The sequence below is a fragment of the Schistocerca nitens genome, chromosome 2 (assembly GCF_023898315.1).
Source record: "Schistocerca nitens isolate TAMUIC-IGC-003100 chromosome 2, iqSchNite1.1, whole genome shotgun sequence".
Classification (NCBI taxonomy): domain Eukaryota; kingdom Metazoa; phylum Arthropoda; class Insecta; order Orthoptera; family Acrididae; genus Schistocerca; species Schistocerca nitens.
This window is the reverse complement of record NC_064615.1, coordinates 883,675,203-883,702,859: the sequence shown is the minus strand read 5'-3', so window position 1 is coordinate 883,702,859 and position 27,657 is coordinate 883,675,203. Positions and strand designations below refer to the sequence as shown.

The window sequence follows — 27,657 nt, the reverse complement described above, 5'->3', positions numbered from 1 at the left end:
GCAACCTTAAAGAACTTTATACAGAAAACTTGTACAGAAAACATTTTTACGTCAAAAATTTACGGCTGTGTGTGTGTGTGTGTGTGTGTGTGTGATTGTAATGTTTGCACTTCCTTTTGCTTTCCAGTTTATCTTAACTGTGAAACTGCTCTTTGAACTTGCACAGTGTCACTGTTTACAAAGTAAAAAAACAAGATAGCAAAAAGCTGAATGTGTACTGCCTCTGCGCGGGAGTTTTGAATCTTGTTTCGGCCTTAAGCCCTGTGTGTTTGGGTCGTCTGACAGTTCTCTGAGGGCCGGCCGTGCGGTTCTAGGCGCTACAGTCTGGAACCGCGCGACCGCTACGGTCGCAGGTTCGAATCCTGCCTCGGGCATCGATGTGTGTGATGTCCTTAGGTTAGTTAGGTTTAAGTAGTTCTGAGTTCTAGGGGACTGATGGCCTCAAATGTCCAATAGTGCTCAGAGCCATTTGAACCATTTGAAGTTCTCTGAGGGCACAGAACAGGGTCCCAATGCAGAGACATGTATGTATATGTATTACTTCTTTTCTTTCTACTATATCTTCCTATATTTGGTACTTTTCTTCGATTATTCGTTTCTGTGGAGGCTGTTGCTGTATTTGAGAATTGTTAGGTAAGTGTTGATGTCTGCTGGTCTGTGGTTCATATCCATTAGATATAGAATGAGAGCTCTGCCCTCTGTATCCAATACGGAAATTTCTGCTTGTCTGCCCAATATAAACTGAATTGCAGCTTATAAACACCAGATATGTTGAGGTTTGTCAGCTGATAAATACTACCAGATATATTGAGGTTTCTCTGTGTCTGCGCTAGTTGTCCTTCGTTTTATAATGCAGCACACAGTTAAGTGTTAGGTTCCAGCGTGTTGCCGTCGGTGTCACTGAAGGTCGTCTGATGGAATCGAAGAAGGCTTCCTGGTAAACGTTCCTCCTCGCCACTTGCCTGAGGCTCGACGAGACGACAACATTGACTGCTCAAAGGTCGTGACTCACATGTTTGCCGACCAACCACACGTCAGACCCGTTTGATGGGCGACATGCCAGTCGAACACGCAAGGATTGCTGCCTGTCATTCTTCGAAATATTCTCGCTGTTTTTGTGACCAGATGTTGCTGTGCTGAAATTTGGCACGCGCAGCCGCCTGTAGGAGCGGAAGGATTCGAACTTCCTTCGTGTAGTGGTTTCAATCATGACAATTTCACCCTTACATCTACTAGTTGTAAATCATTATCAAGGCTCAAATACTAAAAAGGCCAACGATGATTTTTTTAATGAAAGTGGTGTTGATTTATTTGTGTGCTGAAACCTAACAAGATAGTAAAAAAGCCGTATCACACGGCATTATTCTGCAATTAACACTCAATATTTTAAAAAATTCATTTTTAATAAATTTAATGATATATATTCCATATACTATTCCATTAATAATATAATTAATACATGGGATAACAGAGCAAGGGATCAACATTGATCTACAGTGAACTGACCTGCAAGAACTTTTTTGAAAGTATGGAGGGAGAACGTTAGGGAAGAACCTCGGGAATCCCAAAAAAAGTTGATCACCACCGCTACACATTGAATTGGGCCTAATGAGACATTTTATGTCAGCCTTACCGGTAGGCGAAGAATAAAGGTACAGGGTATCCACATGAAACCTCCGTGATTTCCATATCCAATTTAAAAAACTGTGATACATAGGTACTTGCGGTTCAAGTAACTCAAAAAGTTTTGTACCAAAAATTAATACAGTTCTATACGGTCTCCTTTTGTGACATAAAATGCCTTGATGATCCTCTGTCTCAGTTCATGTTGTGGAGGCTGTTGGGTCCGCAGTTCTTCAGCGGAGATCGCCAAGTTCACATACAGGCGAGACATACACAGTTTCTTTCACATAATCCCAAAGAAACAAATTCAGAATGGTTATGTCCGGAGATAACGGTGGTTACGTGGTTGGCCTTTCACGTGGAAATGTTTGTTGGAGGAGGTTAAGAACATGAAAACGCTATTGTAGTGGTGCACCATCCTGCTGGAAGATCAGATTTATCTGAAAGGGAAGAAACGGCAGTAAACTGCATGTCCTGATAAACTGTTCCTGTTACTGTTTGGTCGATGAAGGAAAAGTGGTCCAACTGCGCTGTCTTTCATCAGCGCACACCACACATTCACGTTTTTGCTGATTGTTGGATGTTCCCGAAAACTTAAGGAGTTTTTCGAACCCCTAATGCGAATGTTGCGCGATTAACCGTGCCATATATGTGTGGAATGACACTACGTCAGAGAAAACGATATTTCCTAGACCGTTGGTGTTTTGCCCGATTCGGTCCAACATTTTAAAGCACGTTGGTGGCTCGCACAATCTGAACACTGTAAGCGTGCAAGCGAAGCCGTTTACGCAACCAGCACGTTGTGAGCTTGTAACCTCTCCACACGAAATATTGTTAAATAAAAATGGAAATGGAGCCAAGCGTAAACTCCCCGCAAAAAATTGATGAATGAAAATTGACCATTAAACCACACAATAATATTAATTAAATAATGAACCATGAACCAAATGTAACCTCCCAACAGAAACAATAATCTCTGGTAAATTTTATAAGGACAGCAGCGCTGACCTTCGGCCCTGTATTCTGAATAAAAAAGCAAAAGGCAAAAATTCTTACCTAAATAAAACTGCAACTATATCTGCTCTTAATTATACATTCTTCGACACAGCTTCGTGCAATGCTGGCGTATATATATATATATATATATATATATATATATATATATATATATATATATATATATTATTGAAAGGAGTGATGATCCATTAGAAATGTTCTTTAAATTGAAATGAATGTTTTTCTTTAAAAGAGTTACTTTATAAAAAAATTATTATTGGGGCATTTTTTTGGAACAAATTAATTACAATTAACATACATTATTAAATATGCGCAATGCTGCTTCTTTACCTTCTACAACAATACTCATCCTCCAGAGTCCTGACCAGAGTCGCGAGCAGAGCACACAGCCGACGCATGCCGACTCCCGCAGACTACTACTGTCCACTCGCTACTAAAGCCGACCGACTACTACTGTATCCGACTGACTACTACTGCAGACTGACTTCTACTGTATCCGACTGACTACTACTGTCGACTCGCGCAGACTAGCGCAGACTCGTGACAAGCAACAACTAACAATAAACTACTCTCTGGTCAGAGATTCTGTCATGCCTCGCCCATCGCCGGCGAAGCATACGTGTTACAAGCTGTTGTGTTGATGTTTAGTGATGATCGAAGTAACTTTGTTGAATTTCTTTGGAAAGTCTCTCTAATCTTCTCTGCAATTACATCGTAATGTGCCTCCTCTGCCAGAACCTGATTGTCTGTTTGCAGTCCCCGTGGCTAAGAACTTGTCATTTCAAGGGATAGTCTGGTGGCTCCCTTTGAGATTTGCATGGTATTTGGTTACGCACACATTGTGAGGTGTTTCCGACACTGGTAGTATATTACTTGGCTTTAGTTCATAAAATGTTGACTTTGCTAGTGGAATATTAGGATTTGTATCCTTAAATTCCTTGTAGGCGTCACCAACAACCATAATCATATACTGCTTCTGGACCTGTTCTTGTTTTCTACTACCACTGTTTTCAACAGATTTTACATCGTGAATACCAGGAGTAGCTGGATTCAATTACTTTATTGTTTGTTTCAGTTAAGGATTTTCTTGAACCCTTTGATGCAGTTCCTTAATTAGTTTCCTAACAAGAGCAGTCGGTTTCCTTGGGCTGTTTGGAAGTGAATTCCTTGCCTTATTTACAGCCTTGCTTAACGTTTGAGAACATTTGTAAGAACCTAACTCACTAGTGTGGTTTGTTTCTGCCATGGTTTTACGTTGCCTTTCCCTGCACAACCTTTGTCTAGCTTTGTCCTTCTTCTCATTACTAGTAGACTGCATTTGTTCGTCAGCAGTTCCCTTGTGTCTTCTTTCTTCTCATTTTGTCCATTTTTGTCTTCTTTTTTTAAGTGTTCTTCAAGTTTCAGCAGATCTTCCTTCATTATATTCCGCAGCTTTCTCATTCTTTCTGTTGAAGAAGTCATTATCTGGGAATGCATGATACATTACTTACATTTATTTTTAATGTGAGCAGACCTGTATTTATTTTTTGTCCCACCAGTCTAAGATTTCACATGAACAGAAAAGGATTGTTTTATATTTTACTTACTGATATTTCATTACGCTGGAATATCTTTAAAAAAGTGTGCATATTGTCACACCTGTGACAAGTATTACTATGACACCCGTGACAACGTTCCTGGATAAAATGCATAAAATTTATTATGTTTAGAAGTTAATATATTTTCTTAATCTCACTTTCCTAGAATATTATAACTTACGAAGTATGTGTTGAAAGAAGAAGCAAACCTTATCCTTTTTTTTTTTTTTTTTTGTCGCAGCTGCGACATTAATCCCTGTCACACACAAAAAAAGGAAAAAATTCAAAAGAAAGCTTGCTTGAAAAATTATTCAACTTAGGATATCCAGGAAGGCTATGTTACATTGCAAGTTGCTCTTTAGTGCTTCGTCCGTTTCACATAAGCAAATAAGTTCAGCCGATATAACAAAGTTTCTTGGTGTTCAAGGAGTTCATTAAACTACAATCTTCGGGATGACAATTCATAAATAAATATCTTAAATACAATAAAAATGAGTTTCAAATCATTAAATTTTATATTTTGTTAGTGCATTCACATGCCTAAATCTTTACCTTGCTGATTTTCCAAAAGTAAGCATTTGGCTCATTTCATGCGGAATGAGCCAATATTAATCTAGTGTCTACCAAAAAGTTAATTGTTTCAGTGCCCTTCTTATTATCCGTCTTGGTATTAACTAATAACAGGTTCGCTGACGAAAAGTCCGCAGTATCGCGCAAGAAACGGGCCATTTGACGTGACAGTAGTTGGCTGTTCCTTCCTCGCATGTACTTACGAAATATCGTCAACAGCGTGCATCTTGAAGCGATCCATAGTTCCAAACACTGAAAGGCAGCAAATTTCGACGTAAATGTGCTTCTGAAACTGCTTAGCAGATTAAAACTTTGTGCCAAACCGTGACACAGTTTTAATCTACGAAGAAGTTTCAAAAGAAGGCTTAATCCGCTGCAAAGTGTACGATTCAGTCTGCAAACAATTCCCGAGGCTGTGGTCGAGCCTTTTCCCCGCAGTGCCATCGTTTCTTTCAGCAGCGCTAATACAGCAAAATGCATTGCCAGCGAAGTTTCCGTGTTCGGTTCCTGTTCCTTCACACAGTGTTGAATCGCTAGGAGGATTCAAAACAGTGCACACACCGCTGCAAAGTAAAAGATTCATTCTGAGGAAAAAGTCGTACTCAGAGCCAAAATCTGCCACGCTATGCAGTGGGGACTACACATGCAGTCTGTGATTTTGGAAACAGAGGAAGAAAGTTGCGATAGTCAGATCTACAATAAATGAGGTTGTGCAGCTCTGACATTCCACACAGAGGGCTGCAGAAGGGTAGTCCCTGCCGACGTCTGTTGGAAGGTTGGGATATTGGATAGCAGCATTGTCCATAGTCAAAGTTGTTAATGAACGCCTTTGCTATGGTGCTCGCCCCTCAGTTAACTGGTTCGAATCATGGTGGTGGAGAGAAGTGTTCGTCGCCAGTAATTGGCCTGCAGATACGGTGGCCCAGTGATAAACTATCAGACTACACGTCCAAAAGTCTCAGGCTCGATCATGGCCAGTTGTATCTTTTATCACACCTCTCGTCTCTGGCGACGCACGTTAATAAGGAAAATTCCGACTTGCACTGTGGTTCGTAGTCAACGTTAACAAACCGTTAAAAGGTCGGAGGAAGACAACGGCGCACCACTCCCTTCCCTAGTACATCTCTGAGGTGTTCAAACCTACCTTTCAGCAGATGACAGCTTTACCTTTTTTAGCTTTAGGAAAACAGTCTTCGCACCGTCATCTTGGATTAAATTCCAAAGATTTCCGCGGTATCTCAAGGAGTAAAAACAGATGACTCTGTTGATGGCGACCCGTACGTCGAATGGGGACGTTAAGCTCGGTAGTTCCCACGGTGCTGGTCGAGAGTAGGATGACTGGCGGTGTAGGGTTTCATCTTTCCCATCTCCCATCATTATCACGCAACATGACTGCGCACTACACACGTTCGCTGGAGTCACCCGCATGTAAGAGCTACACTACTGGCCATTAAAATTGCTACGCCAAGAAGAAATGCAGACGATAAACGGGTATTCATTGGACAAATATATTATACTAGAAATGACATGTGATTACATTTTCACGCAATTTGGGTGCATAGATCCAGAGAAATCAGTACCCAGGACAACCACCTCTGGCCGTAATAACGGCCTTGATACGCCTGGGCATTGAGTCAAACAGAGCTTGGATGGCGTGTACAGGTACAGCTGCCCATGCAGCTTCAACTCGATATCACAGTTCATCAAGAGTAGTGGCTGGCGTATTGTAACGAGCCAGTTGCTCGGCCACCATTGACCAGACGTTTTCAATTCGTGAGACATCTAGAGAATGTGCTGGCCAGGCCAGTAGTCGAACATTTTCTGTATCCAGAAATGCCCTTACAGGACCTGCAACATGCGGTCGTGCATTATGCTGCTGAAATGTAGGGTTTCGCAGGGATCCAATGAAGGGTAGAGGCCGGCCGAAGTGGCCGAGCAGTTCTAGGCGCTACAGTCTGGTCGCAGGTTCGAATCCTGCCTCGGGCATGGATGTGTGTGATGTCCTTAGGTTAGTTAGGTTTAAGTAGTTCGAAGTTCTAGGGGACTGATGACGACAGAAGTTAAGTCCCATAGTGCTCAGAGCCATTTGAACCATTTTTTTTTTTTTTTTTTTTTTTTGAACGGTAGAGGGCCGCGCGGGATTAGCCGAGCAGTCTACGGCGCTGCAGTCATGGACTGTGCGGCTGATCCGGGCGGAGGTTCGAGTCCTCCCTCGAGCATGGGTGTGTGCGTTTCTACTTGGATAATTTAGCTTAAGTAGTGTGTAAGCTTAGGGACTGATGACCTTAACAGTTGAGTCCCATAAGATTTCACACACATTTGAACTTTTTTTTTTTTAAGGGTAGAGCCACGGGTCGTAACACATCTGAAATGTAACGTCCACTGTTCAAAGTGCCGTCAACGCGAACAAGAGGTGACCGAGACGTGTAACCAATGGCACCCCATACCGTCCCGCCGGGAGATACGCCAGTATGACGATGACGAACACACGCTTCCAATGTGCTGTAAACAGAACCTGGATTCATCCGAAAAAATGACGTTTTGCCATTCGTGCAGCCAGGTTCGTCGTTGAGTACACCATCGCAGGCGCTCCTGTCTGTGATGTAGCGTCAAGGGTAACCGCAGCCATGGTCTCCGAGCTGACAGTCCATGCTGCTACAAACGTCGTCGAACTGTTCGTGCAGATGGTTGTTGTCCTGCAAACGTCCCCATCTGTTGACTCAGGGATCGAGGCGTGGCTGCACGATCCGTTACAGCCATTCGGATAAGATGCCTGTCATCTCGACTGCTAGTGATACGAGGCCGTTGGGATCCAGCACGGTGTTCCGTATTACCCTTCTGAATCCACCTATTCGATATTCTGCTAACAGTCATTGTCAACGCGAGCAGCAATGTCGCGATACGATAAACCGCAATGGCGATTTGCTACAATCCGACCTTTATCAAAGTCGGAAACGTGATGGTACGCATTTCTCCTCCTTAAACGAGACATGACAACGACATTTCACCAGGCAACGCCGGTCAAATGCTGTTTGTGTGTGAGAAATCGGTTGGAAACTTTCCTCATGTCAGCACGTTGTAGGTGTCGCCACCGGCGCCAATCGTGTGTGAATGTTCTGAAAAGCTAATCATTTGCATTTCACAGCATTTTCTTCCTGTCGGTTAAATTTCGCGTCTGTAGCACGTCATCTTCGTGGTGTAGCAATTTTAATGGCCAGTAGTGTATAATTAAGGTACACCTCTCTCTCACCATGAAGAGAGGGGTGTCATCGTGTGCCGAGGAAGGAAAAATTTCCTCTTGGGGTCTCTCAGCCATCAACGCGATAGGGCTCTTTCTTTTAATCGGTGTCCGCTGTGCATGCATAGAATAACCGTGCAGTTTGTAACTTGATACAGGTCGCGGATATCTTTTCATTACTTGAGACAGTGAATCCGACAACATCTATAACAACTCGTCCGCAGCTCGTGGTCTAGTGGTAGCGTTGCTATCTCTGGACCACGGGGTCCCGGTTTCGATTCCCGACCGGGTCGGGGATTTTCTCCGCCCGAGGACTGGTTATTTGTGTAGTTCTCATCATCTCGTCACCATTCGGGAAGTGGCGAGATTGGAACTGGAATGATTGGGAACTGGTACGGGCACTGATGACCTCTATGTTGAGCGCCCTACAAACCAACTTCATTATCATCATCAGAGAAACAACTCCAGAAACGCAAAAGATGAACGAGAGATGTAGCTTTATCGCACCCCACATCATAAGGTATGCGGTGGGGCCAGTGTATCTTGAACGAATGTACTCTACGAGACAACATGCACCACGTCTACGTAATACACGCAAACAACCATCACTTGCCTGGAGGCAGAATCTGCTTTCGTCGCAGAAGACGACGACGCGCCAATACATCTTCCCAGTGATCCTCTGGCGGCATCAGTCGAGCCGTTCACGTCCGTTGGAAACTTGTGGTAAGTTTCTATGGGACCAAAATGCTGAGGTCATCGCTCCCTAGGCTTTCACACTACTTAATCTAACTTAGACTAAATTACACTACGGACAACACCCACACCCACGCCCGAGGGAGGACTCGAACCTCCGCGCGCGAACCGTTGCAACGCGCCTCGGACCGCGCGACTACCCCGCGCGGCCCGTTCACGTCCTGCTGAGGCTTGAGTGGAAGACGTTCACGTGAGCACTGAAACCAGCATCATCGCACAACTGACGCAGCACGTCCAGATTTTGTGGCAACTCTCCGAAAGGACCATACCGCCGCACAGAAGGCCAAAGTTTACCCATTTCAAACTAGTTTGGGTATAGGAAGCACGAGCGCGTCTCCGTGGCATAATTGTTTGCTTGCTTCACACGTGTGCACCATACTGAGCCTTCTGGCTCTGTGCATTCCCTATTAAAGCGTAGACACAGATGGAGCTCTGCTAGGAATGCCACTACGCTATCTGTTGGCGGACGACGTTGAAACCACAATCTTTACGTCTGTTATCCTCCAAATGGAATATGCCGTCATCGGACCAAAGTCGACTCTGTTTTTCCAGGTGTATTAATTTTTTACGGCAGTGTACTGTAATTAAAATTATTTACGCTAGAATGAAAGACTTGCTAGCTCATTGACGAATCGGCCGCTAGCAGTGTTTTCTGTATTACCTGGATGTCGAATTCCAACTATCTGAGCGTACCGGATAAAGATGCTAGTATTTCGTCTAACTACAACATGGCTGCCACGAAATGTCGCAAGAACGCGAAAAGAAAGTACTTCTTGGTTCCGCTCCTAAATTAACCTGTTACACCGCATGTTGACACACGGTTCTAAACCAAAAATATGTAAATCATTCTTTATCACCTACAGACCGATGTAATGTTTTTATCTAAATACCACATAGCATATTACAGGAGTCTGCAGGCACGCCGAAGTTCTATGCCCAGAAATTGGAGTTCTGCGTCCATTTAGCATAGGGGTCACTGGTCAGAAGTAACGCAGCTTTGCAGATGAGCTTGGCGATTACAGACCTCCCTTGTATCGGCATTACACTGGTCAGCTGTCCTCTCTACATTAACTCGTTTAAACTGGGTATCTCGATAAGATTCTTGAAGGAAGTTTTCAGACGATTACATCTATCGATTACGCTGATGCTTTAACAACATAATTGGAACCAATTAGTCTTTTAGTTGATATGGAGTGCAGTTAGCGTTGATTCTCACCGCGTAAGGTTTTCCTGTAATTCCGCTTCAGAACCGTGGGTAGCTCGCAGTTATTCATTACGTCCAGCACAGTCATTAGAGATACAGAGCGACCTCCGAAACGAGTTGGCCGTGTAATTAGTGCCTCGCGTGAGATCGTGAGCTTAAATGAACGCTTCTGCTTAAACAAGCAAGGTCTCGGCAATATTGCTCTATTACACCGATAAATAAACATTGAGGTGTAATGAAACATTAGCACCGTGCTACTAACAATACGTCGTACGTCGACAAGCAGTCGGTCCAGGATTTTGAGGCTTAAAAATGCCGTGTCAATCCCTTCTCATTGAGCTAGTCAGTTATGTCAGCAAAAAAATCTACGGAGCAGCAATCTAGTGTGACGAGGGTGAACTTTTACTGCAAGAGACCAGGAAACACAAGCCGTTCTGAGGTAATCCGCTTGTTTCTCTGTAGTTTTCTTTTGTCCATCTTCTGTCTCAGATGCTTTAGAGCCGTATTCGTCAAAAAGTTTTTGCTTGAGAGCCAATACCGACAATATGGGGAAGCACGTCGGGCCGCATATGTACTGATCTGACAATTAACTGGTAACCTACGTAAATTAGTATGTAGTTCGCCGCCCAATGGAATAGCTATAGTAAGGACATGATAAGTTGGCCGCCCCCCCCCCCCCCACCACCCCCAAGTACTGATCGTTAAAAGTCGACACCGTTCGGAATAAGTCGTGTCGACAGTTCTCCGTTAGTTTGCTGCCACCCTCAGCGGCATAAAAGTTGTGAAACCTGTATTTACGTAACGAAGTGTTGTGTTGTCTATGTGAGCGTATGATTAATTAATTAATGACACTAACTGTATAAGCTCAAATGAACTATGCAACATTAAACACAGTCACAGATTGAAATGCTTTGTCTGACCTTCAGCCGCCTACAGACTCTGAAATAAATCAGTGCTTAAAACTGAAAATATGTGCTGGACCGAGACTCGAACCCAGATGCTCCGCTTCTGTAGAACGGTTGCCTTGTCCACCTCAGTCCACCTCGGTCATCCGAACATGCTTCACGGCCGAACCGATTTCTTAACCTTGATGCAATAATATACCAACAGCCGTATGTATTGTAGAAATTTATTTTATTTTATGAACTTCCATGTGCTACCAGTTTCGGCATTACATTGATGCCATCTTCAGGCCCCACTCGTCATAGTCGTAAAATCGCTATACACGGAAGGAGCCATATAACTGGATCCGTGAATCAAATCGTCCTGCAACAGTTCTTGGTGGCCAGGCGACACAGTCTGGTAGCACATAGAAGTTCATAAAATAAAATAAATTTCTACAATACATACGGCTATTGGTAAATTATTGCATCAAGAAGTTCATGCCAGCCATCGTCCCACGATCCATATTGGATCAACGAAGATTTCTTAACATGTCACGCGGAAGTAGCGCTCCTTTCCATTACCTCTACTATTCGAAGCATTCGTGAGACCCAGCAGAGGTTCGGAAAATAATGGTGCATCCGCACTGAAAGTCCCTAGAGCCGTCGTTCTCTTTTATACGCTACATTGAAATCGTGAAACATATTATTATTTATTCAGACCTCTTTTCAAGAAAAACGTAAGAAATATCAAAACTTTGAACCACGAAATACTGAAATAAAAACTTCACTAACAATAACAACGGATAATGATATGTATCTAGCTTTGTAGATTTTAAAAATGCGCGTAACTTCATCGATTGTAAGATAATGAAAAAAGTTGAAAAATTAGAGGGAATTATAACAACATTCTTATCTAATACCAAGTCTAAAATAAAATTCCCAAGCTGTTTCTCAAAGCACGTTGAATTCAAAACGGGAGTGCGACAGGGAGGTGTATTCTCGCACTCTTATTGAAAAGGGTATTGGGAAAAGGAATTAAAACTTTTGTAACCTGTTTCAGCCTTTGAGATTTGGAGGGTAAGATGCACGGTGTCGAAATACACTGTTTAGCATTTGCACTTCTGCAGATAATATAGCCACAATGACAGAAGATTCTGAAACAGAAACGTAAATAACTGTACTGGTTCGCAGATCTTTTTTGAAAACAAAAATCAAGCACAAATCAACCCATTTAAACAAAATACAGCAATAAAGTGAATGAATGGCTTCAAATACCTGGGCACATAGATTAGAGTCGGGTGGGTAGATACAGGAGCGTTGAAAGCAAGATCTGCAAAAAAAGATAGCATTCCAATCCTCGTGAAACATTAGAACAAAACGCCCATTCATCCTAAATATCAGTGAGTCTATAGGCATCTGTCTCATACTCTCCAGTAGAGTTTACTAATGGAATTTGAACGTAAAGAGAGAGGGATTTTACGCAGTATACTGCCACAAAACTATAAAAACGGAATTTACATTAAGTAAACGAAACATGATAGACACGGTGTTGTAAATTCCTTTCATCAAACGTCTAGGGATAATAGATCAAGTCATGGGAAACAACTTTTGTTAGAGACAAAATGATCGCCGACGCTAAGCCTCCTTTAGCATACGTTATGTCTCTGATAAGCGGCAGGGCGTAGACAGTCTGCGACGTGCGCCTGCAGTGTGTGTTGCTTATAATGCAGTCACTTGCTCCGCGTGAAAGGTGGTAGGCCGAACCAATTGAAGTCCCTGATTCGCTTCTCCACCAAGAGACGTTCTTTACCGGGGCAGGTAGTATGCAGCACACATGGTTAGTACATCCTCCTAGTTCGGCAAACTTCTCGTCGTTCCTGGCCAGCGAACTGAATAAAAAGAGGTGTAGCGTCGCTGGGGGTGTCAGCGAACGTTTCGTCCCTTATGGCTTTATCCCTCACCCTGCATACACTTTGTAATACCCTGTATATACTGAAATAAAAAAGGGCAGACACATTTTGCAAACGCAACAGAGTTCAGTTCTGTGACGACAAACGAAGAGTGGATAACACCAAATCGACAAAAAGGATCCTCAACATCTTTTATTCGAAATCTGAAACGAGAATAACCTGGCCTCTGAGTTTTTAATCGGTTGCATCTACATATAAAATTCTTTCTCTGTTCAACTCGCATTAAAACGCGAGCTTTCGAAGATATTCAGCATCTTTTCCGTCAACTCTTGAAGAAGAAAATGTCTTCGAAAGTTCGAGTTTTGTCTCATGCAAGTCTTACCTTGAACACAGGGAGAATTTTGTGCAGTGATGCCCTTGAACATGACTACCAAAATACAAGATGAACATTAATAAAACCGACAAACTGCAGGGACGGATTCCTGACTGGAAATGGAGGAAAAAGATGCCATGAACATATAACCGGAAATGCATCGTTGTCACGTAGATGCGCTGACGAATGAAAGTTCCTCTGATCATGTCCCGTGTATTTCTTGTGTGTTGCAGGCTGTGTGATTGACGCAGCGTATAGTAGACAGCAGAATGGTCCGGTATTTATGTCGGGAAGAAGTCGGGATGGTGTTTGTGTGCGGCCAGGCAGATGGAAACGGTCGAGGGGCAGCACTGCTATACCAAAACAAGTACTCTCACGGACACCAACGACATCACACAACATTTCTCGCTCTTTTTGGGCGTTCGGCCTTTGTGGCCGAGCGGTTCTAGGCGCTATAGTCTCGAACCGCGCGACCGCTACGGTCGCAGGCTCGAATCCTGCCTCGGGCATGGATATGTGTGATTCGCCGAGCGGTCTAAGGCGCTGCAGTCATGGACTGTGCGGCTGGTCCCGGCGGAGGTTCGAGTCCTCCCTCGGGCATGGGTGTGTGTATTTGTCCTTGGGATTATTTAGGTTAACTAGTGTGTAAGCTTAGGGACTCATGACCTTAGTACTAAAGTCCCATAGGATTTCACACACATTTTTTTGTGTGTGTGATGTCCTTAGGTTAGTTAGGTTTGAGTGGTTCAAATAGCTCTGAGCACTATGGGACTCAACTGCTGAGGTCATTAGTCCCCTAGAACTTAGAACTAGTTAAACCTAACTAACCTAAGGACATCACAAACATCCATGCCCGAGGCAGGATTCGAACCTGCGACCGTAGCGGTCTTGCGGTTCCAGACTGCAGCACCTTTAACCGCACGGACACTTCGGCCGGCTTAGTTAGGTTTAAGTAGTTCTAAGTCTAGGGGACTGATGACCTCAGATGTTAAGTCCCATAGTGCTCAGAGCCATTTGAACGTGTTTTTCTTTTTCTTTTTGGGCGTTTATGTGATCATGGGCCCTTTCAGACAGACGATCGTGCAGGGGGGCGGGGACTGGGCGCACCGCATACCAGATTTGGAGGACCGCGTTCTGCCTCTCGACCATTTGCTTGACCGTACACAAACATCATCTTGGCTTGTTTCCGACATGAATAGTGGACCAGTCTACAGATTACTGTGCACTGCGTCAATCACACAGCCTTCAACACACAAGGAACACCAGGCAAGTGGTCAGAGGAACTTTCTTTCGTCAGTGCCATCTACTGTGGCAACGATGCATTTCCGGACACGTGTTCGTATGACTTTTTTTCCTCCATTTCCAGTCAGGAATCCGTCCCAGACATTTGTCGATTTTATTCATGTTCAGCTGGTATATATAGAGGAATAGGCATGCAACAGGAAGATTCAAAAAGCGGAAAAATCTACAGAACAGGTGTAGTGACATTTCGGACTTTGCCACATCAGACTGATAATTAGTATTAAATGATAGGGTGAATATCGTTCTAGTCATAATAAATTGATGAAAAGCAAACAAACAGAAAACACTAAACGCGAGCGACTGTCATTAGCTTATCGTTGTCCTTAGATGACTGAATGCCGAAATAAATAATTAATTAATTGGTTTAGTGCCAGCCTTATTGAGATAGCAGTACTAAACAACTTACAGCTGAAGCGCATGAAGAAAATAATAAATTTGTTCAAACTGACGGGAAGCAATCAAAGTTCAGGAAGAAGTAAAAACATCAACATTTTCCGGTGACGTTTTAATGCTTTCGGATACGGCAGACTCGGAAATTTAGTTGAACAGAATGGATAGTGTCTAGAAAAGAGGTTATTAGAAAGTAGAGTAAAGGAGTGTAGTCGAATTAAAGCAGGCGACGCTGAGGAAATTCGATAGGGAAATCACATTTTAAAGTTAGTAGATGGGTTTCGCTGTTTGGGCAAAATTTGTTGACATCAAATACAAATTTAAGTGTTAGAAGTTTTCTCTGAAAGTATTTGGTGTGAAGCCTTATATGGAAACGAAACTTGGATGATAAACAGTACAGAGAGGAAAACAACAGAAACTGTGTTGAAATGTGGAGCTACAGAAAGATGCTGAAAACTGGACACCTAGATCGAATAACTGATGAAATTACTGCTCCTTGAAGAGGCAACGACGAAAATCAAAAGAAAGGTTAGGAGTGCGATTAAAATTCAGAGTGAAAGGATATCATTTGTAAGATCCTCTGATGATATTGCTATCCTCAATGAAAGTGAAGAAGAATTACAGGATCTGTTGAAAGGAATGAACAATGTATTGACTACAAAATACCCATTGAGGGTAAAGCGAAGAAAGACAACAGTGTTGAAGAGTTAGAGACCTGCAGTACCGACATTTTCTGGTCACGCACCACACGCGAGTGGAATAGAAGGAGTTAAATGACCCTTTTTGCGACATGCTGCGACTACACATTTAACAAATTTGAGGTTGTGCAGAAAAGACATTACTAATAATATTAAATGTGCCATGGTTTATAAGAAATTCAACAATTCTCAGTTTCCTTAATACTGGAATAAATTTCTGCTTCAAAGAAAATATCCATAATCATATTTTGTTATAAGGATTGTAGTGTTATAGAGAACATAAGGTCAAACCAAGACGTGTTATACCTGTCAGGTGTAATTTGGTATGTCGGATATTTGCGCAACAGACATTTGAGAAATTGAAGACTTCCAACATTCCATTTAGTAAAAGATTTTCATTTAACATTTTGACGATACATAGGCCTAGTAGGATTTACTCGAATAAAAATGAAAAATACGTGCCGGTATACATTTTAAATAATTATATACAATACAGTACGATTAAAACAGTGTTAAGATAAGGAGATGGTCTATCACCACTGCTCTTCAGCTGTGCTCTTGAATACTTGATGAGAGAATGGTACAAAGAGAATCCTAAAAACATAACAATTGGAACCAAGAAAGATGATATAAACCTAAATTGTTTAGGATTCGCAGATTACTTGGCATTACTAGCTAATAATGACAAGAAGCTAGAAATCAAATAATGAGCCTGCAAAGTCTGAAGCAACAAGTAGAATGGATCAAGAAAGTTAAAGAGGATGTGGGAGAACTTGATATAACCTTGGATGATCTGCAAAACAAGATAGAAAATCTGAAGAAACTCAAAGACAGGAAAATAAGATTTAACCCAATAGTCGACAAACGATACACAATGAAAAGGTTATTTACAGGTGAGGAAAGACAGGAAAGATCAGAACAAATGAAAAGATACTGGACAATTAATAAAGAACGAAACATGCGCTTACTGAAGAAGGAGACGAGGAAATGGTTGACTAACGTGGTCCAGTGAGGCCGTAAAAGCAAATAATAATAATAATAACAGTACAATGCAATACGGATTTATTCACTGAATTCCCGGAAACAGTTTATTCTTTAAACACATATGATAATTACATTTGTACACATGAATAGTGTCTGTCCTCTACAATTTGGTCTTGTACATCTTTGCCTTGTTTCTTTAACATGAGGCTTATGACCTACTAAGCCACTTCGGGTATACTCATCTGTAACCGGCTTTGCTGGACCGTGATGCTTTCTGCATAGTTGCTTTGTCTTTCTACTGGTTGAAGGCCTATCTCTCTTTTATTCTTCATGTCTTCTCTCTGCTTGCAGAGTGCCTCTGATATTCTGGATTTGAATTCTGGATCATTATGTTTACTATTGGAATTTTGAAACTGTCACAGACCCTCTGTGCAAGTGGTACACGAGCTTTGAAATCTACATCTGTACTTCGTGCAGCATGAAACCACCGGGATCCATCGCTAATAGAATTTATGTTTCAGTGTTAACAGTGCAGTGGAATTTCCACAACGCAGTAAAAATTAAATGTAACCAGTCAAAACAATGTTGAGGTCGGGTGAGTTACTAGAAACCTGTAAATTAAAGTATATACAATTACATAATGAACACAATTGGTCACGGAAGTATTCTGGTGCTACAAATCGACGGAAATATTTGCTTTCGCGTCACCTGATTTCAACTCCTGCATGCGCCCGTAAAGGTAAATAAACGCTCAGTGACGCGTATTTTATACAAACAGTATTTTCGAATTCATTTGACACGCATCTAGTTAATACATCAAAAAGCGATTTCCGCCACGTCAGAGACACTATAGAACGAACAAATAATTTTCAGAACTGAACTTACCTCTGATACTTCGTTACATTGGTCCAAACAATGACAATATACACTCCTGGAAATTGAAATAAGAACACCGTGAATCCATTGTCCCAGGAAGGGGAAACTTTATTGACACATTCCTGGGGTCAGATACATCACATGATCACACTGACAGAACCACAGGCACATAGACACAGGCAACAGAGCATGCACAATGTCGGCACTAGTACAGTGTATATCCACCTTTCGCAGCAATGCAGGCTGCTATTCTCCCATGGAGACGATCGTAGAGATGCTGGATGTAGTCCTGTGGAACGGCTTGCCATGCCATTTCCACCTGGCGCCTCAGTTGGACCAGCGTTCGTGCTGGACGTGCAGACCGCGTGAGACGACGCTTCATCCAGTCCCAAACATGCTCAATGGGGGACACATCCGGAGATCTTGCTGGCCAGGGTAGTTGACTTACACCTTCTAGAGCACGTTGGGTGGCACGGGATACATGCGGACGTGCATTGTCCTGTTGGAACAGCAAGTTCCCTTGCCGGTCTAGGAATGGTAGAACGATGGGTTCGATGACGGTTTGGATGTACCGTGCACTATTCAGTGTCCCCTCGACGATCACCAGTGGTGTACGGCCAGTGTAGGAGATCGCTCCCCACACCATGATGCCGGGTGTTGGCCCTGTGTGCCTCGGTCGTATGCAGTCCTGATTGTGGTGCTCACCTGCACGGCGCCAAACACGCATACGACCATCATTGGCACCAAGGCAGAAGCGACTCTCATCGCTGAAGACGACACGTCTCCATTCGTCCCTCCATTCACGCCTGTCGCGACACCACTGGAGGCGGGCTGCACGATGTTGGGGCGTGAGCGGAAGACGGCCTAACGGTGTGCGGGACCGTAGCCCAGCTTCATGGAGACGGTTGCGAATGGTCCTCGCCGATACCCCAGGAGCAACAGTGTCCCTAATTTGCTGGGAAGTGGCGGTGCGGTCCCCTACGGCACTGCGTAGGATCCTACGGTCTTGGCGTGCATCCGTGCGTCGCTGCGGTCCGGTCCCAGGTCGACGGGCACGTGCACCTTCCGCCGACCACTGGCGACAACATCGATGTACTGTGGAGACCTCACGCCCCACGTGTTGAGCAATTCGGCGGTACGTCCACCCGGCCTCCCGCATGCCCACTATACGCCCTCGCTCAAAGTCCGTCAACTGCACATACGGTTCACGTCCACGCTGTCGCGGCATGCTACCAGTGTTAAAGACTGCGATGGAGCTCCGTATGCCACGGCAAACTGGCTGACACTGACGGCGGCGGTGCACAAATGCTGCGCAGCTAGCGCCATTCGACGGCCAACACCGCGGTTCCTGGTGTGTCCGCTGTGCCGTGCGTGTGATCATTGCTTGTACAGCCCTCTCGCAGTGTCCGGAGCAAGTATGGTGGGTCTGACACACCGGTGTCAATGTGTTCTTTTTTCCATTTCCAGGAGTGTAGTTGTGTGCGTCGTGAACAGCATGTCTCTCTAGAAGTACCCAAATATACAGGAAACGGAAGCACAGGTCAGAGGCGTCGTAGTTTCGTTAGAATCTACACGTATCGTCACTGGCACTCAAAAACAATTATTCGCGTAGCTTTCGTATGGTGCGAATTCGCGGCGCTCTGCGTTAAGGCGTTAAGAGGTAAAACTGTAGCGGGAAAGTTCACTCCATATCTGCTTTTACAGCAAACTTCGTTACTCGGCCAATACCATAATTCGTAAGTGACAGTGATACAGTGATCCCTCACTAGCACAACCATAAATGTCTGAAGGTGATACTGTTCATCAGTTATACAAAATGAGGCTGCAATACAAAACCGTATTATAATCACGTATTTATGTATGCTGACAGACCAGAACTCTCTGTCAATAATAATTTACTCTTTTTCGTAGCAGTGAAGCATGTTAGCCAACACTTAAGTATAAGAATCCATGCAAGCCGGCGGTGTTTAAAATTTAATTATGAACTAACTAGATTGTAACATAAGGAATATATGTTTATATACTCATCTGCAGTTTGTCACGTTGTGGTGTTTTTTTTTTATTTTTTATTTTTTAACTACGTACATGTTAACTTTTTGCCCTGTTATTATTATATTAGTTTGTAGTTGGGCGTAAAGACCCTTAGGCCAGAAACCTAAAGAGAAAACAGGAAAAAAAGAAGGAATGGTGTTGAAGTGGTACTTCCCGCCACACAAGGTACGCTGACGTGCACATTTCGAGTGCTAAGGTAGGTGCAGATCATGTCATACAACGCCCCGTATTTATTTTTTACAAAAAGTAAAGACAGTTGCATACACCTGTGTGCAGCTGTCTCCGTCTGCTGTGTAACGAGCGACACTGCTGACCCCGATGTCAGCGGCGACAGGTATGTAACGGGAGAGACAGCGGGGAGCCACGTGGAGCCTTGACCCCGGCAATCAGCCGACAGCCCCCTCCCCTCCCCCACCGCTAACCCCCTCTCCAGCTCTTCCCCGCAAGCCGGTCCCCCTACTCGCGCCATCGTGCACTTTCTCTCGGCCGTTGCGCCTGCCGCTACTCTTGTAGGAATCGACTTCTCAGATCGGCAGCGCCGAATGTCGTCACTTATAGTTCTTAAATCTGTCTGAGGCTGGGTTCTCTCACGCACTGAAAAATTAAACTTTTATTCACTTTTTTATGCACACACGTCTTGATCGCACTTGATAGATATGTTACAGCTAACTAGTTTCGTCTAATGAGTCACTATCAAAGCTAAAAATTCGAAAGACAAAGTTTTTAGTAGGATATCCCAGGGCACAAGAGCTGTGCACTGAACCATTGAATGGAGAAAATAAATACCATGCTGCGGATTTAGTAACAGTTATTTAAAGACCAGTTTTAATGTTGGCATAAATGAAGTTGCAAAGGTAAGGTTTGTACAGACGCAGCTAGAAGGGGGAGCTCTCACACATTGGCTAATCAGCATAGGTAAGGTTTGTACAGATGCAGCTAGAAGGGGGAGCTCTCACACATTGGCTAATCAGCATGCTGAACAGTTTACTGATTACGAAACTTTTAAAGTTATAATCATTTTATGGTCGAAGCTCTTCCCTTACCCGTCGCCTTTGCTTTCCAATACGTAATAAGGAAATGTGGTTCTGCCTTGAGCAGACAATTTTTCTTGTTTTACTACCCATACATATTTCGGAGAAATTTCTCCATCTTCAGGGGATTTTATTTATTTTCTGTGGAACACTATACAAAGATTTTATGCATTATGATACTTACCAGCAGGCTGGAAGACAATTGTACCTGTGCTGAAAATACCGAGAAGTCTTTTTGAAAGCAACACTAATATTAGCGGATATATTTATTCTTCATGGTAATATTTCTGTCAATGCTTATAATAATGTAAATACTACAATCTCAAAAGCTGGTAATTATCATAATCTATAAATACTTTGTATATTGTTCAACAGATGATAAATAAAATCCTCCGAAGATGCAGGAACTTCTGCGAAAGATATGTGGGTAGTAAAACAAAAACAAAAAAAGTGTTTGCTCAAGGCAGAAGCACATTTCCTTATTACATATTTTGAAATTATGTTTTTAAACAACTTCTGGCGGCAAGCTAAGCAACTAAATTTGCAGAATGATTTCTTGCGTGGGCCAGGTTGTAATAGTGCGAAGAAAAGCATGAAGGAATTTTGTACCACGGAGTTAAATAAATTGATTCATTTAGGAAGATCACGGAAGGAGGGGGCCGGGGGAGAGTGGATGCTGACAGAAATCTTTACGTTATAAAGTTGACTTCAGAATTACTGCAGCGGAAAGTTTTTAAATTTTTATGGACAGTATGCATAGGTCTTTGTATAATAGGCCAAAGTTGATAGAGCATAGGGAAATCAATAATAAATACATTATGTAAAGGTGGCTAGCCAACGCGAGTATAAAAGCGCGACACAATACTCGAAATTTAAAGTACTGTTTTAAGTACAGTATAGTTCACTCAGCAGTGCTACGGTTTTGGTGATACAATTAATAAGTGATCGCGCTGTAATCCTTATTCTGTATCAAGTTACAAGGAGTTCCATTCGTCTTGAACTAGTCATTCGTGCGTCCGACCGCGTTGAGCGTGAGAGTATGAAAAGTGTCGACGTCGGAATCCGGGTAAGCGCTGCAGGTTTCGGAGATCCCTCGGTGCTTTCGCCCGTCACCAGGCCACGCAGGAACGCAGCTGGACGTGATGGGCAGGATGTTCCCCGCCGGCAATGCGCTGATTAACGCGATTCAGGTGGCCGCTTAAAAAGCAGCTACCGCTTAATTAAGCGACATTTGAAGATAAAAAATAATTAGCGGCTGTTCATTAAGCGGGCGCCAGGCCACTGCCAACGGCACACCGCTGTCTGCGCAGCGGTCCCACATCGCTCCATGCTCTCTACATCTACACCTTACGGCGTGTGGCGGAGGGTACAATGTCACCCTTCCCTGTTACATTCGCACTGAGAAGAACGGCTGTCGGTAAACTTCCGTATGTGCTCTTAATTTCTCCGATTTGCTCTTCATGGACATTTCGCGACACGTTAGTGGGAGGAAGTAATATGTTGACCTACTCTTCCTGGAACATAAGTTTTCGCAGTTCTGTAGTATACCTCTCCGTGATGCCTCTCTTGTGTCGTCTGCATCTCTGTAACGCCCTCGCGTCTATTAAGCGATCCTGCGATGAAACGCGGCCCCTTTCGTTGGATCTTCTGCCCCGCTTCTGTCGAGGCCCACGAGAAAGACAGGGCGCGGCGCGTACGTCACAGCAAGGGACGCTACAGGTCTTGCGAGTGACAGCAGCCATCACCTGCGAAGGGCGAGTAACCGTTTCACGAGTTTAATCATTTCTAACTGCGCGTTTAAATGCTTGTAAGCTCCCGATAGCTCACGACAATTTTAAGACCCGTAGTGGTTACCTTTTCGGTTACATATTTATTTGCTGTGGGCCCTGCACGGAGCCGAGCGTTCGCTGAGTGTGGCGGGACAAGGCGACTAGTGTGACGTCAGACGTTCGTTGCAGGGCCCGTATTTCTCGTGGGCCCTGCTTCTATTAACCCACACTAATGAGCAATTCTCAAGCATCGGTCGAACAAGTGTTTTGTAAGCCACTTCTTTCGTGAATGAATATGAGTCTCCTAACAAACCTCAACGCGACAGCTCCTTTTACTACAATAAATTTTACGTGGTCATTAGATTTTAAGTTGCTCCGTCAGGTTATTCGTACGTATTTTGCGGTTGTTGCCTTTTTTAGTGATTCATTGCCATTAGCGTAATCGAACTGTAATGGATGCCTTCGCCTGTTTATACGCAATGTGCTACATTTATCTAAGTTCAGGCCCAGGCGGCAGTCCCTGCACCGAGCATCGGATCAAGTGCAGGTCTTCCTACAGTACAATATTTTGTGTCGTTTCTGTAGGCAACAGCATTGTCTGCGAACATCCTCGTGAACCTTCCGACGTTGTTCACTCACCCTACTGCGATTGGCCAATACAGTGTCACGCAGACCTAGTGGCTACATCTACACGACTGCTCTGCAGTTCACACTCAAGTGCCTGACACAGGGTTCATAGAACCACTTTCACATTATTTCTCTACCTTTCCACTCTCGAATAGATAGTGTGAAGGAAGAACGATCACTTAAATATCTCTGTGCGAGCTCTGATTTATCTTATTTTATTACGATGATCATTTCTTCATGTGTATGTGGGCGACAACAAAATTTTTTCGCATTCGGAGGACAAAGTTGGAGACCGAAACTTCGTGAAAAGAACTCACAATAACGAAGAATACCTTTGTTTTAACGATTGCTACCCCAACTCACGTATCATATCCGGGACACACTCCCCTGTTTCGCGATAGTGAAAAACTATTCCGATGACCTCCGTTAACAATCATATCTAGTAAGAGTGCAATACCGCACAGCTCTAGCAGAGGACGGACGGGCAAAGTTTAGCTAGTCTCTTTAGTAGATTTCTTGCATCTTTTAAGTATTCTGCCGAAAACATGCATTATACGAAAGATGGAGAACTCTAAAGTGAGTATTTTGAGAAAAGGATGTAATGGTCAGCAATGAATACTTAGTTTCATTGATGCCAGCTGCTTGCACCTTCTCGCAACAATTTAAGCTCACGGCAGCTCTCCAGAGGGTTGTCCTTTCACTCCCAGTGCCTGCATTATAGTGGCCCATAATATTTACTGCACCGTCTCACATACACTGAGGTGCCAAAAGTCATGGAATACCTCTTAATATCGTGTCGGACTACTTCTTGCACGGTGAAGTGCAGCAGCTCGACCTCGCATGTACTCATAAGCCGGCCGGGGTGGCCGAGCGGTTCTAGGAGCTACAGTCTTGAACCGCGCGACCGCTACGGTCGAAGTTTCGAATCCTGCCTCGGGCATGGATGTGTGTGATGTCCTTAGGTTAGTTAGGTTTAAGTAGTTCTAAGTTGTAGGGGACTGATGACCTCAGAATTTAAGTCCCATAGTGCTCAGAGCCATTTGTTTTACCCATAATCGCGCTGGAAGTCCCCTGTAGAAATACTGAGCCATGCTGCCTCTATAGCCATCCAAAATTGCGAAAGTGTTGACGGTGAAGGATTTTGTGCACGAAGTGCCTCTCGATTATGATCCGTAAATGTTCGATGGCATTCACGTCGGGCGACCTGGGAGTCCCTAACATTCGCTCGAACTGCCCAGAATGTTCTTCGAACCAGTCGCCACCAGTGGCCCGGTGACATATTGGTTTATCATCCATAAAAATAAAGGCCAGAAATGGCTGGAAACAGTCTCCAAGTAGCCGAACATAATCTTTTCTAGTCAATGATCAGTTCAATTGGAACAGAGGACCCACTCCATTCCACGTAAACACAGTCCTCACCATTATGGAGCCACCACCAGTTTGGTTCAAATTGCTCTGAGCACTATGGGACTTAACATCAGAGGTCAACAGTCCCCTAGAACTTAGAACTACTTAAATGTAACTAACCTAAGGAGTCACACACATCCATGTCCGAGGCAGGATTCGAACCTGCGACCGTAGCGGTCGCGCGCTTCCAGACTGAAGCGCCTAGAACCGCTCGGCCACACTGGCCGCCACCAGCTTGCACGGTGCCTTGTTGACAACTTGGGTCCATGGCTTTGCGGGCCCCTCTCGAACACTACCATCAGCTTTTATCAACTAAAATCGGAACTCATCTGAGCTGCTCACGGCTTTGTAGTCGTCTAGGGTCCAACCCATATGGTCACGAACCTAGGAGAGGCGCTGCAGGCGATGTCGCGCTGTTAGCAAGTCCCTTATAGTTTGGACTGGGCTTTCACACGCCGTTGACTTCACGTAAGCAATAGCAAAAAATCTACTGTGGACTTACCACGGACGGTTGTAAAGGCTGAATAAAGTCTTCCCTGACTACAAAAATTTATTGCTAAGAAAGTGTGCTAGATACTATGCCGTTCGCTGCAAATGGTAGATTTCATAGAGATTGTTACGTGCTCAGTTTGTTTCCCGTGTCTGGACGACACTCACTTTGTTTCCGTGTCCTTGCCAATATCTCTTCCGCAGGAGAGCTTCTGTTAAGTTTGGAAGGTAGGAGACGAGGTACTGGCAGAAGTAAAGTTGTGAGGACTGGGCGTGAGTCGTGCTTGGGTAGCTCAGTTGGTAGAGCACTTGCCCGCGAAAGGCAAAGGTCCCGAGTTCGAGTCTCGGTCCGGCACACAGTTTTAATCTGCCAGGAAGCTTCAAAGACATAAGGTTGTCATATTTGTTTACGTCTGCGTCACGTGAGCTAGTAGTGTGATTGGCTGAACCAAAGAACAATGTGGTATAGTAAGGGAATACCTGTACGGCTGTGATATATATATCATTGCAAAGACTTGTTCTTAGCCCACATGGTGATGGAAGCACTTACAGCTAACTTTCAAAAAAAGTGGCAATGTCCAATGAAGATGTCTTTTCAGTAATGTTTGGCTTTTCTACATTAAGGTAGCTATGACTGGATACGTATTTCCTCTATCAGTATAATATGGCTTTCTTAAAGCTAAGTGGTCGTTCAAAATACAGCTGGCCCTATCGATGTCGTTATATACATCCAGAGGTGTTATGTCTGGCCTTCAAATCAACTCGCGAAATTTTCATACCCCCTTGCTCGCTACGCGCAGACTATTAGCCGCACAGAAAGAAATGAACAGGACCTTTTTGTAGGAGATTTAATATAGTTAAATTTTGTACTTTTCGCTAGACGCCGTAGCTTTCGAGTTACTCAAGGAAAACGTACGAAAGTGACCTTCAAACCGATCCTCACTCCTCCACCAAACCCCCTCCGGTCGGGGTTTCTAGCGCGTTGTTCGTGGAACTCCCTCCTACCAATGTACAAAAATTGGCGACTGCAAGAATTATTCCCACATTCTTCAACGACTGGTCTTATCAAGTCACCAGCTTAGTCGAGCATTTCCAAACTGTGAAACTGCCGTTTATGCAAATTTTACCTAACAATTTTGCGAGTTTTAAATGCATAAAATAACAATTGCATTGTTATATTCCTCAGGCCTTCAGACTATAAATCTATTATTCTTGTAAGGGTTAAGTTTGGATCGAATTGCCAGTGTCAACGTAATTAGTTGTAGACAAACATTTACATCCCCACGGACGCGCTGGAATTGACAGTGTTAACCAAATAGCCAACTGTGCTGATAGCATAATAGCCCAATTACTGAAGGCCAAAAAATGTCGAATATTGGGAACGGATTCGTGTGGTCGGTAATTTTTGTACAGTGGTAGGAGGGAGTGTCATGAGCAACGTAGTATAAATCCTGACTGGTGAGGCATGAGTTTGGGCTGGAGGTGCGTTTGAACGTCACTTTCGTACGTTTTTCTTCCATAAGACGAAAACCGTGGCCTCCAGCGAACATATATTCCAGCACAAAATTTAACTGCATTAAATTTCCTACAGAAAGGTCCTGTTCATTTTTGCTATATGACTAAAAGCTTGCGCGTAGCGAGCGAGAGATTATGAAAATCTCACGCGTAGTTTTTGAAGGCCAGCTTTAAGTTGCGTGTTGCATGAAACGACGTCGGTAGGTACAGCTGAATCACCGTGTATATTTCTACCAGAATCTGAAAATACCGCTACAGTTGTAAAGTTCTTTTTTATTTAAGGTTCTATTATTTAACGTGTGTTAGATAAAAGAACCTTACAACTGTAGCGGTATTTTCAGACTCTGGTAAAATGCTCAGATGCGGATGTTCCTCCGACAGGGTTGTTTGCTGTATATTTATGTTTGTTCCAAAATATTCATCTATAATGCTTTCCTAGCAAAATGTAATATTTCTATGATTTGTCCGGTATTATCCTCTACACCTCCGAGTTGGGCCATGTGAGCAGCAAAGCTTGATTTAAGTAATTTAGTCTGAATACCTCAATGTATTTTCTGTTTCCTACTAGTTTGAGTGATGTAAAATCTGGAGGACGCAGACCAAATCATTGTATAAATACCAGATGTTCTGTGTGATTCAATCTTAAAAGTTAAGTTATGAATTATTTCGACTTTCATTATTCGTGGATAAACTAATCTAGATATTTTTAATACGGTTCAAGTTTAAAATCTGAGATACACATGACCATCGTTTGATTCATCGCCATAATAAGTGCCCAGAATTGTATTGTAAGACACCTTTCCCTCGTCTATCTGAGGCACCTTATCCAATGCAACAGCTATGTGCTTTTTTATGGGTTGAGTTTTGGGAGTAAATGAGGTGGTGGTGATAATGTGTTTCTCCTGTTGCAGTGTATGGAATGGTACCGGCCAGCACAACGTCTCGATAGGCCAGCAACGTCGGGGTGAGTATGACAAACACTTGTCCTAACTAAAGAGAACTTTACGGTAATCCGTGACTTACACGTTGTGTACGTAACCGGTGTTATCCGTTCATAAGTACTGATTAGTTACAACTTAATATGATTCACGAGATACGAGATGCTGTGTTGTCCCATTTTAATGTAAATAGGTCGCAGCGAAATGAGGTTTCACTTCCTACTTTCCATACGTGTGTACTGTGAGTGGCTGAAGACTTAAATACTGACAGTTTCTAGCGGACACATATCCCTGCAAACACGAACTTAGGGCTATGTGAATCGTTCTGTGGTCGTTCGGTATGTGATACTTCGTGTGCGTGTATAAAGTGTGTGTGTGTGTGTGTGTGTGTGTGTGTGTGTGTTTGGGAAGAGAGAGAGAGAGTCCAGAA

General features: G+C 43.6%; 1 long non-coding RNA gene across 1 annotated transcript in view; it reads left to right on the top strand.

The window, feature by feature from the left end:
• Positions 1-27,253, top strand: part of LOC126234693 (uncharacterized) — a 604,178-nt gene extending 576,925 nt beyond the window's left edge. The window contains exon 3 of the long non-coding RNA XR_007544765.1: positions 27,201-27,253. This is a non-coding gene — a long non-coding RNA (uncharacterized LOC126234693). The remainder of the gene's footprint in view (positions 1-27,200) is intronic.
• The last annotated feature ends 404 nt before the right edge of the window (positions 27,254-27,657 follow it).